Source organism: Amblyomma mixtum, chromosome 3 (assembly GCF_055824585.1).
Source record: "Amblyomma mixtum isolate Tamu chromosome 3, ASM5582458v1, whole genome shotgun sequence".
Taxonomy (NCBI): domain Eukaryota; kingdom Metazoa; phylum Arthropoda; class Arachnida; order Ixodida; family Ixodidae; genus Amblyomma; species Amblyomma mixtum.
In genome coordinates, this window is record NC_143014.1 from 176,944,657 (window position 1) to 176,959,108 (window position 14,452).

At 47.5% G+C, this 14,452-nt stretch overlaps 1 protein-coding gene across 7 annotated transcripts in view; it reads right to left on the reverse strand.

Annotated features, from left to right (window-relative positions):
* Positions 1 to 12,316, reverse strand: part of LOC149352829 (uncharacterized) — a 136,085-nt gene extending 123,769 nt beyond the window's left edge. For 4 of the 7 annotated variants that reach the window (XR_016289561.1, XR_016289558.1, XR_016289563.1 and 1 more), the window contains exon 1: positions 12,075 to 12,316. The gene's annotated coding sequence lies outside the window, so the exon portion shown is untranslated. The remainder of the gene's footprint in view (positions 1 to 12,074) is intronic. The other 3 variants (XR_016289560.1, XR_016289559.1, XR_016289562.1) reach the window with 1 other exon arrangement.
* Between the last annotated feature and the right edge of the window lie 2,136 nt (positions 12,317 to 14,452).

A 14,452-nucleotide genomic window follows, 5' to 3' on the forward strand; every position in this document is an offset into this window, starting at 1 on the left:
CTTCGCAGCTCCAAAGCGGGCAGTACAGAGAATGTCATGTACAGTGGTGAGCATCCTTGTCTAGAGCGCTTGAGCAGTGCGCACTTGGTAACAAAAACCGAAATTAGAGAGCAGCCCCTCATTACAGGGCAAAGTTTTCGTGCCTTCTTTGTTTACGAGGCTATCTGGCGCTACTTCCGTGCAAGCGTTGCAGCTGGACCCTAGAGGCTGCCACAAAATCTGGATTTGTTTGCAAGGAAGTGCACCGCCCGAGCGCTCTAGACAAGGCTGCTCACCACTGTACGTGCATCACGGAGTGACTCGATTTTATTGACGTCGCTTGTTAGCCCTCATGCAGGCGCAGAGTTTTCGAATGGCGTGAGAAGTGGTCTAAATTAGTTGAGGCAGAGCAGCGAGGGTAATCGTATGTTCGAAATTCTAAAAGCTGATATTGGTATTACTAACGGCCGGCTGCAAATCTTTATTTGCTGCCAGACACCCATCGGTGTTAGTTAAGATTTTACCTATTCGAATTTAGTTAATCACACCAGTTAGCATTATTCGCCTGTTTTTTGATGTCCGCCAGCACTGGTATCTTTTTGCTGCAAAAAGTTTGTTTACCTCAAAAACCCTAGTTATTAGTATTAGTGCCTGGCTTCCTTCAAACACCTGGTAGTTGGCTTAATTCTTTCAAAACATGCACCTTTCTAGTAGGGTAATTATTCACTGAGAAAAAGTAAGAAAGAAGATAACAAGACTTGTGCTGCCATTTTTAGATCGATATAATCTGGCAGTGCGACGCCGGACTGCAACTTCTGACATTCGGCTATTAATGTATTTCAAACTCGGAAGATAGACAAATGAATATATGCTATACGATCACATAATTTAAAACGCAATGCTGGCGTAAAATATCTCTGTCGACCGCTGTATTTTATTTAATAATAATAAATGTTTAAGCCGCCATATTTAACGCCAGCAAAAAACTTGATAATTATAAACTCCCATTATGTAGTTTTTACACATTTCTGCTATATAAAAGCAGATTAAATGCTCCTTTATACTAAAGCATCGATCGATGATGTACTTGCGTTCCTTCTGGCATCTCTGAATACCGAATTCCCCGGGAAGGGACATTCGCATTGGAATACAGGTGGAATGTGTGCCATTCCTGCACATCCAGGTGGAATGTGTGTAATTCCTGGTTAGACTTCCGCGGCCTTATACCAGTTCTGCAAACCTTCTGAAAACCTTATTTCATTTGGCACCCACACTCCTTCCTGTCTCACTGCCTTGCACTTTCTGCCTTTTTAGCTGATTTAAGGGCCTATACGATGTCATGTATATTGGTGAGGCATGCTTCGGAGAAGATCTTACGTCATGATTTCTTCAGTTGAAATAATGTCCATGTAAATGTCCCATAGTAAAGTTGAATATATAATTTGTTTCATTCGGCTCTTCCAGAATATACTGCGTCCCGACAGTAAACGAAGGAGTGCATTTCCAAACGTAAGCCCTCCTGCCAAAGGCTCATTGAGAACCTCGTATTATTTTCCCTTCAAATTTAAGTTACTGCTTGTCGCCTCCTTTCTCGCGCCCCTACATCCCCATAAGTCCTTTGCGTGCTTTTGAATACACCGGAGAAGCGCACGCCTATACTCTAACCATTTGTCCACTTTTGCCACTGTGTTTAACTACTATTACTTGGCACTACCATCTCAGCTGAAAAGGTTAGCTGGTACTAACTGGTTTATGGAACACTTCCCAGTTGGTTCTAACTGGAACCATTTTGAACCACTGAAGTGTAAAAAGCCTTTATGTAACTCTCAGCATAGAAATGGTGATGTGTCTAGAGATACGTCCGACGGACCCATTTCATTCTTATTAAAGGTACGGCGGACGTCACTGTAGGTCCATGGCTAAAGTCATGTGCAGCACGTGTATGCGCGTCATGTTGCCAGTGCCAGTTGCTTGCTACGCGACTTCTCTGGGAGCGTTTGCCTTGCAAGGTTCACGTCACGTTCTCTACTTTCGTGGAGCTGCAAAGAGAAGTTTGCCCATTGTTACATCTCCGGTTGTAGCTCAGTTGATGCGGCGACGAGGAATCATGTCTAGCTCCTCCGCTGGTCGCGACTAAAAGCATCTGACATGAACGAAGGGTCTGCGATCAGCGCTCCCAAAAGTCGCACAGACAGGCGCTTTCAGGCCCGGTTGTGCGCGTCAAACAGCAGCGTTACTTGCACCACGTCGCATAAGCAAGCGGCAAGCGAGGCGACGTATGCCACCAGATGTGTATTCGCTCGGTGCCTTCGTCCAGCTCAGTAAACAGTCTCGTAATCTGTCACCTCGTTTTGCTAGTAATTTAAGCAAGTTATCGCCAGTATTTGTACCGGCGGCAATTGTGCACCGACCTGTGAAACGCAGTGGCATGCTTTCTGGGGATCGAGTGCAAGTACTCATCACAACGCATCTCACCCTGCAGAGCAATCGCCCGTAGTATGCAATAAATATCATTCAAGCTTTTTTGCCGTCAAATATTTACAATTTTTATATTCCGCCTCGCAGCCATGACAAAAGAAATAGTATGTAGAATTTATTTGAGGATTAATGTTACTAACGGGGATGAACAGGCCAACGCGGATGCAGAGTTGAGGATGTACTCCACCACGATACACGGAGACGCTGGGGAGGAGCACACGCAACGTCTGAAGCGTGTATGGGTCACCTCTGGGCAAACATCGACATTTTTGAGAAGGCGAGGAAAGTGAGCTGCTCGCAGCTCGGTCTTTTGCACGGAAGTTCGCGCACAATGAGTTTAAACGCCAGCTGGTTAGAGCGTAGCGCGAGCAGAATGGTCTCCAAAGCCATCGCCACACGACACTGAGCACGGATGCGGAGTGCAACTCAACTTTGACTGGATGACAACGACTCGCCGCAACGAAACAAGCCTGAAGTTCACGAATCTGACTTCGTCACATGGCAAAAAAGCACATGAGCCTCATATACGTTGGCCTGCAACTATGCAGGAAAAAATTTGGAGTTCGCACGACGCAACCAAACAACGTGCGGCAAACAGTGCAACCAGAAGATCCGTCATGGTGTTTGAAATGCGCGTAGAACATGTGAACAGTTCATTGCATGACACTCTCAAAGTATGTGCACAATCCGAACGCAGATCAGGCTATTCCGGGCAACGAGTAAATATTCTTGAACCAAAGGTATGCCTATCCTTGTAGATATGGTAATCCAAAGGAGCGCAACGAGAACAAACCGAGCAGACCATCGAGCGAGAACCAAATGGCCGGAATTTGAAGCATACTATCAGATCTGCCCGACGTATTCGGGAAAAGAATGCTCGAGGTCCGCCCGACGCACCTCTAGCCATGCCCTTGAAAAACACTGGGTCGGATCCGCCTGACGTACTCGAGGAAGAAATGTACCGGGTCCGTCCGACGTACCTTTAGCCACAGCCTAGAAATAATAATTTCTGCGACAATCGGCTGATTGTTTGTGAATATGTTTACTGTCGCTATCATAGGCAGTTTCGTGAGGAGGAAGGGCGGTTAAAGGAGACCTCCAACCTCTTTCCACGAGCAAGAAATTTGCCACTGAAAAACCACGCGGCGGCCTTTTTTTTTTCGCAAATAAAGAAAAAAAGTGCATTTCTCATGCGAAACTGCTCCCTATTGCTTCTGCTCAGCATTGCTCCAGAATGTGTTCAACTGAGACACATTCGCATTGGCTACAAGACGTCTTCGGGAGACGTTGCCCCAAAAGTTGAACTTGAAGTAGTGACGTTCGTGCAAGTGATATTTCAATATTTGCTTTGGGACTGCCAGGTCTACCCTACTCTGCCCTGAGGAAAAATAACTAAGTAGGGAGCGTGATGTCACGCGGACAGCGTTCGCAAGCCGAGTGTTTAGGAAGCCGTTTTCTCCCTCAATTTTACGCTCTCCCAGTTTAGTCCTTTATGTTTTGGTTCTGATATGTTTTAGTGCGTGCGTATGCGCGGCTCGTGGCGCGGCGCGTCTACAGCAAGGAGGTTGATCTACAGTCAGTTTGCCGCGCTAATCCACGCATGCGCGCGCGCAGCGGGGCTAGATTTTACCGCACGCTATCACGTGGTGTGATCACGGGAGGACAAACATTACTTTTTTTACAATATTTTTACTTGTTAAGACTAGGCTTCAAGGCTGTCGCCGGACGCTCCCTCCTCAGTTTTTTTTTCTCCATGACCCTACTCAAAGCAACAACATAGTAATTGGTGGCGCCATCTAGCCATAGCATACAATTCGTGCGGCGTACGCAGTGTGCAACTTCAACGTGTGATGGCGCCACATACCCACTTTATCTAAAATCGCTTCATTTTTTCTGCAGTTATGGCCACCGTTGTCAGTTGTCATGGTCGTATTGTAGTCGGATGTTACAATGTTTTTATCTTTCTCCTCTGACGTTTCCACCTGTTGTTGTTTAGAACAACGTGCAAGTTCACACATGTTCACGTTGGGTTATAATTTGTTCGAGCCCAAGCAGCTTGCTTTCGTGCTACAAAGTTGTCTGAAGGGCCAATGCAGGCATATTTTAGTGGGTCGTTATTTAAAGAGAGACGGTTCTGACACGACTTCGCTTGCGTGCAGTAAATACTATGCGAAAAAATAGCTTTATCTCAGGGTTTACGATTGGACTGAGGTAGCTGGTTGGAAGCTGTCATGACATCAGTGCTAATTTGTAATGCTTCACAAAGTTTAAAAAGAAGGACATTAATAGTAATGCATTAACGTTTTACTAAAACAAACGAGAAACATTGTTTTAATGTCGCGGGTAATGCCTGGACGTGTATTCGTTTACCTTTTGCTTGCGTGTGCGTGCTTCGTGTGTCTGTTTTTCTTGCATAAATACTTGTAAATGGTCTACCCTTCATCCCTTCTACCTTTTCTTCCCTATTTTCTCTTCTCTGTGTCTAAATATCTCTCCTTTCCTCCGTTCTTAGTTTCTAGCTTTTTTCATCTCCTCCTGTCTATCCTTCTACTCTGACCCCTTTCACTTCCTACCAGCTGTCGTTTAGGTGTCCGGCAGTTTCGGTGGCTTAACATTTGGTCCACGGCACCTCGGACAAAAATCTAGTGCCAAAGCAAGTAGAAACTGTTGAAGTGTTGTCAAGTACTAAGAAAAGCAAGACGACGAAGAAAACGAAACGAAGCAAAAATTGAAAAACTAATGACACTGTACACGACTTATGCTAATATACCTAAGCAACGCGCACTAAAGATGGTCTCAAGTGCTAGGTTAGTAAGGAAACAGACGAGATGCAGTAATGCAGTGTTCCACAGACATAAATGCATTCTTGAGTACAAGACGAAGCAGCCAGCTACGAAAGGTATAATGATCAAGGTTGTGTGCAGACATGTCAGATATAGGCTCAACGATGGAGGCGAAATTCTAGAGGCCCGTGTACTGCATGTGCGGTGTCAGTGCACGTTAAAGAACCCCAGGTTGTCGAAATTTCTGGAGCCCTTCCCTACGGCGTCTCTCATAGGCCGAGTCGCCTTGAGACGTTAAATCTCCATAAGTCAAACCATACCAAACCAAACCAACGTATCAAGAAGCCGAGGCAGAGCTGAATGCCGCTGATGCGTTATTGTTTCGAGGACACGACCCTAAGTATTCATAAAAACGAATTTTTGGTATACCTCTTGGACATGACACATACTGAAAAAAGCGCTATTTCCATCTCGCACGTATCCAGCCCTCCGGCACTCATAGTGTGCGGAAAGCCTGAGTTCGCGACAGAAAAAAACAGAGGGTATACTCAGAAATGCGCTACCTAAACAGGAAAAAAAAAGAAAAGTCTGCTCCACAGAACTTCTCGCACGTAAGAGCGCAACTTTGCTGGTCAGCATTTGAACACCAACCATTTGCAACAATGGTTGGTTATAAAATCTGCCGACCTAACGGTACCCTATTCCTGGTAGGGCCAAACGCACTGAATTGTCTCAACGGGCAGGTATGTGACTTACAGTCAGTGAAAAGCATGCCAGAAAACTTAGAAAGCGTGCTGCGCTGTGTTTTATGACGGAAAACCAACTATGGCCATCATGCGGCAAGCTCAAATAAGGAAAGCGCGACCGCGTTGTTGGAAGAAGGTACTTGCACGAAAATTGTGTGCACTCCCAACGGCTGACCCACCACCTGAATTTCGGTGGTGCTATGGTGCGCAGCCGACTGAGGACAAATGAGAGCAACCGACCAGTAGAATAATAGTTTAAGGTTATTAATCATTTTTATTGCGATTAATTAGATACTTCACTGTGACCTTCTTTCCGCTTGTGGCGCTGCTGTCACTATGCTTGGCTGTCACGTGCCATTCGCTACGACGCGCCTCGCTGTCCGAAGGGGCGATGAAGAAGAAAAGCCAGGGAGGAGGCCATGTCTTTGTCGCGGGCGTCCAAGTCCTCGCGGTCGTCAGCCAGCTCCGGAGCGCCTGATTTGTCGGTGAGCAGCGTCGCTGCCACAGGACCTATCGACGCGGGTGGGACCGCACCCGAACACTCGGAGAAGAAGAAGCGGAAGCATCGAGGAAGCGTCGCCAGCTCCAAGCTCCGTAAGCGCCAACGACGCAAGCCGCAGGACATGGCCGAGCCTACAGATGGTGCGAAGACCGGGCACGTACGTGCATACCGTTTTCCTGCTAGTGCTCTTATCTAGCACACTGCACGTATCTCTAGCTGACTGATTGTGATTTGGCTTAATTGCTAGTAAACAACTGGGACACAGTTACATTCTGGATATTAGAACTTCATGCGGCTACGCACATCTGTGTGGTGCTGAAAAATATCCTTAAAAAAAAAAAACGCGAACTAAGCTGACCTGCTCTTATTTTGCTACTAACAACTGTCTTTTGCAATCGCTGATGGTGCACGCAAATACGTTCGCTCATATTCAGTTCTATCTTGCACATATGTCAGTCTCGAGAGTACGTTACGTTGTCCTTGGTTGTAACTTTCGTTATTATTAGTTGTTATATATCCCAGTGTTCTGATTTTTTTCCGCAAATAAATTAAGAACTTGAAAGTCAATTTGTAGGGTGTTGACAGAATTTAGTAAGCACTTCCACGTGCTCTTTCATCAGCTTCTGACGGCAGATTCTTAGTCTATCCGTCTATCATACAAAAAAAAAAGTGAAACGGTTGTGTGCTCCACTCCCACCCTTGCTTCTTTAATACGCCTCAGTATTCTTGGATGCACACAGAAAAAGAGCAGGTGGGAATGCTAGAGGCCCTCAGCCAAGGGGGCCTGCATACCACTTTCACAGACGAAAGCGGCAGCCTATTCCCACAGACTTCCATGAAGTACCGGTGGGTTATTGCAGGGCAACAGAGACGGTGGCAAACGCGGTAACTGTCAGAAGCACGAGGAGAAAGCGTGGCAATGCCCCCGAACAGACAATCACCACTACCCGCATAGGGCGTGGAAGAAAAGTTAATAAACGCGTTTCAACTATTTAGTTGCCATTTCATCGCCGCGACTATATAGTTTACACCGTGCAATCGTTTACTGTTAGTTAACTGGCTGATTTCTGGGGCTTAACGTCCGAAAGCGACTCGGGCTATGAGGAACGCCGTAGTGGAGTGGTCAGGATAATTTCGACCACCTGGGGTTCTTTAACGTGCACTAACATCGCATAGCACACGAGCCTTTGGTATTTCGCCTCCGTCAAAATGCGACCGCTGGGGCCGGGATCCAACCCGCGTCTTTCGGGTCAGCAATTTAAGAGAGCACGTTGTTGGGCAAGTCGGTCGTACATACTTAAACAAGGGAATTGCGCTAAAAAAGACACGGACGAGAAGAGGAGCACCGAGCACCATAACCACTGAGCCACCGCGGCGGCATTAATTAACTAGCGCTGTGCGAGTAACTATATTAGGTTTATACTGATGCACATTTTAATTGCCGGTGTGATAGGGCTTGAGCACCGCCTACAAGCAGCAGGGCGGAGGGAGGTGGCTGAAGATGACTAAAATCGATAGTGACAAGACAAAATATTCCCGGGAAAACAATGCCAGTCTACACAGTCGTAAAGGTGGGCCCAGCGTCTTGTGCTTATTTTTCTTGCACGCCCTGCCACGCTCATGTCAAAACCTGCATCCAGGCATACCTCGCAGTAATCCTCGCCTGAAACAAAATAAGGAGATGAAGGGGAATTAAAGCAAAAGCGATTACCAACAGTCCTGGGGCCATATTTTGTAGAAATGCATTTTCCGATACATGGTTTCCGGTTAAGTGGCTCTGTTTCATGAGGAAGTGGTTTCCGTCAAGAATTATCGTCTGCTCCGAGACATAGTTTGTCTTTGTAGTGTGCAGCAGTATAGTGCAATTACGAACAGAAGTAAACTGAATACGTAATTCACTTCAGTGCGAAAAAAATCAGGACGCACGATGCCTTCCTGTGTCGACGTATATGTAATACCACAGCGTTTTCCCAGAGACCATATAGTATCCCAGTTCCAGCTCGGGAAAGCGTGACGAAGGTTAGATCGCTGCAGTGTGCCCATAGTGTCATTGCACGAGCCCGGCAGGGATGGGCTGATTGTAAGTTTTGGGGCAAGTAAAATGTATGTTTCGGGGCAAGTAAAGTCGTCCCAACCCTACTGTTTTGCCCGTTGTATGCGAACGCATCACTAGCTAGTCGTGATCGCAGTAGCGGCGAGCGGTGCGACTGCCGGTACTGCCAGCATGCAGACGGCGCCTGCAATGGCACGAAAAGCTCTGTTAAGCGCAACACCAGTCCCTGTTTGTTGTGTGCCCTTCCGCTAATCCGAGTTCCTTGTTATACCACGTTTACTTCTGCTTCACCAAGCGCATTAGGCAGAGCGAGCCTCTCCTGTGCAAGTGTGCTGACTCAGCCGGACCCGACGCTCGCTTTGAAAGTTGATAACGTTTACGTGAGCCCTATATGACGGGCAAACTTCAGCCCGACAAATCGATTCGGGTCGCTCATGTCGGCTTCGCGTTTGCGCAGGGCATTTAAATGCCTCTTATGTCCAGACATATCGCCAAACAAAAATTCTCTGAAACATTCCGCTTACGGAAAGGTCTGCGTGTGCAAAGTGCATTTCTGTACAAGATAGCCGGGCGAGCATGCCAAACCAATCTGAATGCCCGGGAGATGACGGCAGAAACGGGCGACTTTAGAAGGTACCGCTAAAGTAAAGACTGGCAGGGAGAATACAAAGGCACTTAATGGCTCATGCAGCAAGAGCAACTCTTTTTTCTTTCTGAATCTTCTGGACCAATAATGACGTTTACAATAACAAGAGAGAGAGAGGAGGTTCTTCGTTTTCATCAAGAGGAGAACGAAACGAAGGTAGGAAGGCCCGTAAGCGTCTCTAAAGTCGCCGTAAAAGGGGACATTAAAGGGACATGTCGAAATGACAAGAGCGGGACTTTGCGAGAGACACGGAGCGAGAGCGCATGCGAGGTGGCTAAGAAGTATCATGCCGTGAGGTTCCACGAAACGGAAGCAGCTGTGAGCATAAACCTCAGAGTGAGAGCATTCCTTTTATTTCAGGGGGAAATACATTCGCGAGTTACAGCTCACAATTGAGGCGCGGTACTCGCAGGCTGATGAGACGGGGGAAATCATGGTGGCTGGCGCAGGAGTGGCGGAGGATGCGTCGCAAACCCCCTCGCGGCTGCCAACGCCAAACGATCCGTTGAATCCGAAATCCTCCGACCTCATCTCCCCAACTGAAGCATCAGCCTCGGCGGCTTGTTCCACCCCGAAAGGTACGTGGTTGAGGGCGGCCAGAGCCTTCTGACATAGCCTCGCAGGCGCAGCGGCACACTGCTCAGCCCGCACAATACGTATTCATGCTGCGCCTTGCTCAAAGAGGGCAGTCAGAGCGGATAGTGCGAGGCAACTAACTGCAAGGATATCATAAATACTTTCTTGTATCTGTCAGTGTTCTTTGCACCTGCAAGACCCCGCTGTCTTGCAGATGAAGGTAAAACTCGTGCCCCTCTTTCAGCCGTGTAGTCAACTTTGTTTGCCACGAATATCTTTATTGTGAACCGGGGTGTTTCCAAACCCTCATCTGTACAGTAAATGTCATCCGGAAGTCTTCAATCCTAGATGTACGCATTGCAATAGCATTGCAGACCTAGTCCACATGGTCTAGACCTGCCCTTCCAATAACGACCCGAATAGAAATGTAGAATCTTGGGACACCTTGTCACTCAAGCACGGAGCAGAAGAGCAACGCAAATTCATCGGCGTCACCCTGACCGCAGCCGAGTCCCAAGGGATTCTGGCCGACGGTTAGGGGAATGAATGGAGGTGTAGGCTAAAGCCTTATCCCACGTCACTTTTGACGGGTGCAAATAAAAGTTATTTCGCTCTCTGTCGCATTTTAGAACAGAGGATATCAGATCTGAAACCAGTTTTTTTACTAGGAGTGAGGTAGAGTAAGTTGGTGTATGGTTTTTGGGGTTTAACGTCCCAAAGCGACTCAGGTTATGACGGACGCCGTAGTTAAGGGCTCCGGAAATTTCGACCACTTGAGGTTCTTTGACGTGCACTGATATCGCACAGTATACGGGCCTCTAGTACTTCGCCTCCATCGAAATTCGACCGCTGCGGCCGGGATCGAACCCGCGTCTTTCGTTTCAGCAGCCGATCGCCATGACCAGAGAGCCACCGCGGCGGCTGAGACAGAGTAAGTTTATTGTTCAGAGGCTCTAACCTGTTCACCCTATAGCTTCTGTGGCTATCGGACAAAAACCTTACGCGAAAGATCGATCAAACCTTCATGTACCTACCAGAGGAGCTCCGTGACTTAGTGCCACACAAGCGCACTGTGCTTAGGAGCAAGTCTATTCTTTTATACAAAATTTCATAGATCTACAAAAGAAACATACAAACAAACAAAAGGCCGGCGAAGACAGAGAGGTAAAGGAGGCAAGAACGAGCCCAAGTTGCATCGTTCGTCCCATCTGTTTGCTCCTCTGTTGTTTTCTTGTTCTTATATTCACTGTTCTTCTAGTTCCTGCGTCTGAATTAAGCATCGGCTAGACCAGTCGGTTGCTATAATTTTTACACATTACTGGTGCGCTAATAATCAAATCTCTATTTTATTCTATTGGACCAATGAGCACAAAAGAAGTAGCTAAAAAATTGGAAGAATTTTTAATCGAGCCTCTCAAACCAAATGTGCCTGAGAGGTACGAAAAAAAATTTCACAGACGATTAGTCGGTATTGCGAAATTTGAGCGCAGCTCTTCACGTATTTTAGTTTTGAGATGCTGAGGTAAAGAATTTCAGAGAGACATGTTTTTCATACGTTGCCACCCTTCTCCTCGCCGCGGCAGGTGGCGTTTCGCTCTGCTGCTACCTGCCACGGTTGTCAGGTGGCGTGTTACGCCGAATACACCGACAACGTCATTACTATACGACGCGGAATGCAGGAATGGGCGCCTAAGAGCTGCGCTAAGAACTTTATTTGCCAGCCACAATTGAACGCTTGCCAGATCAGAAACCTATTGGTTTATACCGTATACGGGTGCAGAGATTGACCGCATAGAATTAGAATCCGCATAGCCGCTTTGTGTGTACAAAGAAGAGAGCGAAAAAAACCGGGAATCGTTTTCAGTGCATATTAGGGCTATACTACGATAAAAGAGAGGAATGTTTAGCGAACAACCCTGTGTCTTGGGAAACGGTGGCCCTGCGACAGTGAGGTGAAAAGGCTGGTTACGATCCTTCCATGTAAACCCGTCCTCAAAGCTAAAAAATGAAATTAGCTTTGAAATTTTCGGATGCGCAGCGGTTGAAGAAGCTGCGAAACTGCCGTTTGAGTTGAACCATCTGCTGATGGTGGTCAGTGCGCTTGCTGAGAAAGTAGTACGATCAGCCGATGTCCTGCCGGACGGTGTTGATGCTCAACATTCTTAACCTCCCGTCATTTGTGAAATGTATCTAGTGACTCAGTAAAACGACGTTTTGAGCGAGTTGGTTTGAATATGACACATAACTTCAGTGGGCGGGGGGAAAAGGAAGCCAAAGAAAAGGTCGTCAAGGAGGAGTAGAAGGCACTCACGCTAGTTACCGTTAAATGTCTGGGACTCCCAGCAGAAGCGCTGCGCTGCTGCCACTTTCAGAGCCGTCCGTGGTGGCGACGGGGCCTTCAGCGGTGACACCTCCCCCCGAGGAACGCCGGAGGCAGGAAAACCGCCCAGACTCGCTGCGGCGCACGCAGCCCCTGGCCGCCATGGCGAAGTCGCACCGGTCGCTGAGCAAGGTCAACCCCGACGATCTGCCGCCGCCCTTTACTCCACCACAACCGGGGGACTCGGATGAGTTGTCAACTGCGCCTGCGTGGCTGTTCGCGCGGGGGAGCCCCGTGCTGGTGACAGAACAATCGCGGCCATCGCAGCAATCGCTGCCGTGGGTTATTGCGCCAGCGGCCCCTTCCACACCGCGAATGGGCCAACGTTCGATGGCGGCAGCTTCTGGCCGCCAGAAATGTATGCGACCTTGTCCACTCGCTTGCTTATGACACCTCATCTACTTTCTCCGTGCTTAGTATCGGTTCCGCGATCGCATTGACCGTAGTTTAGGGTAACTATCCGCTGTTGTAGTCCGAAACTAGCAGATATAGTGCTGTGAAAAGGAATTATAGTGTGAAAAATACCGATATAGATAACGTGTGAAGAAAGCCAGTATTGGGGGCTTATTTGATGCAAAAGCAGAAAGATCACGCCGCTCGCGCCTCTGCATCTATTCTTTACAACAGTTGTCTAGCGTTGCCCTAAAGTACATGATATATAAGCTCTTATCTCCATGATAGAGTTCCGTTCATACTTCCATTTGAGTCTTCATGTTCTGTAGATGCCAGTGAAAAATGAATTTAGGGAACATTCTGCCAGGAACAGGTTTATAGACAACCTTTAGAGGCGGGGGGGTGGGCTCTCCGTACGCAGTGAATTTCTAGAACTTTATTCGATAAAATGAGGGCCAGTGCGCTATTTCCATACCAAAACAGTTATATTGGGGAGTCCTTTGGCATATTTTTTCAACATGCATTACAAAAAAAGAAAAAGGAAAGGTACAGCGGACGCTGCCTGCCGTTCAACTGGCAGAAATTTCTGCACCTGTCATGAACCGTGTATTTCTCGCTTCTCGGTTTTAATGCGAAAACATTATACCGTATTGTGCGTTTTTATCGTAAAGACTTTCAAAAATTTTCCCGCCTCAACCGCTCGATCGTTTGCGGTGAAACTGCGCACAGAGCTTGCGCAATATGGTAACTTTTGTATCGTAGCAAGTTTTACAACGGTGCTTACTTAGTTGAGCCGTGCATGATGCGAAATCGTAGTTGTCTGCGTTGAGATCGTCGAACCAAAACTCGCAGACGCCGTTTTTTCGCTGAAGAGCGGCAGTGGCGCCATCTGTTTTCAGCAGTGAAAAGCGTCACGACAAAGTGCCGCGGCGATTTTGCAAATAATATCACCTGAAAGGTAAAGCCTCGTTAAATCAGTTGTTCTGATATTTTTTTCGCTCAGTTAGCCGAAAAAGCGGCATATTCAAAGGTCACGCGTACAGTGTAGGCACGCGCTTCATGCAACGCTCACCTCGGCTACCTCGGCGCCTTGTCGTGACGCTTTTCACTGCTGAAAACAGATGGCGCCACTGCCGCCCTTCAGCGAAAAAACGGCGTCTGCGGGTTTTGGTTCGACGATCTCTACGCAGTCAAGTACGATTTCGCATCATGCACGGCTCAACTAAGTAAGCACCGTTGTAAAACTTGCTACGATACAAAAGTTACCATATTGCGCAAGCTCTGTGCGCAGTTTCACCGCAAACGAGCGAGCGGTTGAGGCGGGAAAATTTTTGAAAGTCTTGACGATAAAAACGCACAATACGGTATGTCCCATTAGCATAAAAGCCGTCCGCCGCCGTCTATGGCAACAAATTCGGATAATGCAGTACGCCGGTGTGCGATGCCACAACACATGCAAGCGAACACGTATACCTAGTCAGGAATGATAAAATGTAACGTACTATGACCATTGAAAGTCATGACTTTTAGTTAGTCGTGACTCACTACCTTAGTTATGATGCGTAATCATAGTCATGACGCACGACTCAGCACTTTACTTCTGCAACGTAGCACGACACAGCGCTTTACAAGCACCGCAATGTAAGTTGCACAGAGTGTGGACAGAGTATGCAGAGTCATTCCTCGCAGTCATAGTCATGACTCATAGTTATTCTGCAACGCACATGCCTGCCAACCTGAAGGCTTTGAAATCCGTAAAACCTTCGCGACAAGCACACATTTTTTTAAAAGAAAATTTTCGCGTTGCGTCGCTGCTTTCGACGCGATAGCGCTGGAGCTTCTTCACACGTGGCGTCGCACGTGACGAAACGCACGAACGGCGAACAGCACGTGACGAGCGCGGACTTTGACCGCGC